Below are 1,502 nucleotides of genomic sequence, written 5' to 3'. Positions count from 1 at the left end.
GGCAGGGTTTCCAAACGTGCCGCGGCAGATTCCAACACTTCCGAGCCCAGTTCCAAACGTGCCGCGGCAGGGTTTTCCAAACGTGCCGCGGCAGATTCCAACACTTCCGAGCCCAGTTCCAAACGTGCCGCGGCAGGGTTTTCCATACTCTCCAAGCAGAGGTTAGTCTGTTTTTTTAGTCGTTTTTATCGGGCTTTCTATTTTGTATTCTATCTTGCTGGGTCAAAACCTAGGTTCCAAACGTGCCAAGGCAGGGTGTCCAGCCGTCGAACTCGGCTTTGGGCTCCCATTTGGGATCATCCATTAACACAGATTGCAGCACAATGTAGACTTAGTCTGACACACTTTCATATTGTGATCGTATTGTGATATTGATATTTGTTTGTTTTTTTTGGTATACTTAATACGACTACTATGAGAAAAAGAAAAGGTAGAAACATGGCTGGTTCAATTTTTGATTCAATATGATTTGATTTTAATGTTAAAATACAAGTCCACTAAGATACAAATGAAGTCACTGTTTTTGTAGCTTGGTATCCACACATTTTTGGATCTCTCTCTGTCGTAGTCTGACTGGCAGACTGACTGACAGAGAGAGATCCAGACTTTTTTTTTATCATACAAGTAAAAAAAGGACAGAAGAGACTCAGGAACTGTCGTACGGCTGGGTACCAGGCTACTTAAAAAAATCTTGTCCTGAAATTTGAGTAAGTTAAATTAATAGAAAAGGGGTACATTTATATTTCTAGAGAGCTACTTAGCTTGTAGTGATAGATTTTAATGAAAGCTTTACTTAAACTTATCAGGGGTGCATGTGGAATATAGACATAGAAATGACAGACATTTCAGCCTTCTTCATTTATTTACATTTTTAACTGCAATAAAGAAATATCCATGATGGTCCCTTATCTAATGGGTCAAGGGTTACATCAGCTCGGCGAGGAAGCGAAATGATACGGAGTCTTTCCACCTAACTAATATAAAACCACGTTTTTCTTATATCTAACGAATATAAGAAAAACGTGGTTTTATATTCGTTAGATGGAAATACTTCGTATTATTAAAACCCTTGATCCAATAGATAAGGGACCATCCACTATACAGTGAGCCTTGGTTTCGGGAGCCCAAAGCCGACTCGACGGTTAGGCACCCTGCCTCGGCACGTTTGGAACTGGGCTCGGAAGTGTTGGAATCTGCCGCGGCACGTTTGGAAAACCCTGCCTCGGCACGTTTGGAACTGGGCTCGGAAGTGTTGGAATCTGCCGCGGCACGTTTGGAAAACGCTGCCTCGGCACGTTTGGAACTGGGCTCGGAAGTGTTGGAATCTGCCGCGGCACGTTTGGAAAACTCTGCCGCGGCACGTTTGGAACTGGGCTCGGAAGTGTTGGAATCTGCCGCGGGACGTTTGGAAAACGCTGCCTCGGCACGTTTGGAACTGGGCTCGGAAGTGTTGGAATCTGCCGCGGGACATTTGGAAACCCTGCCGCGGCACGTTTGGAACT

Source organism: Branchiostoma floridae, chromosome 12 (assembly GCF_000003815.2).
Source record: "Branchiostoma floridae strain S238N-H82 chromosome 12, Bfl_VNyyK, whole genome shotgun sequence".
Taxonomy (NCBI): domain Eukaryota; kingdom Metazoa; phylum Chordata; class Leptocardii; order Amphioxiformes; family Branchiostomatidae; genus Branchiostoma; species Branchiostoma floridae.
The sequence above is the reverse complement of the archived record's forward strand: the minus strand, read 5'-3'. Positions refer to the sequence as shown.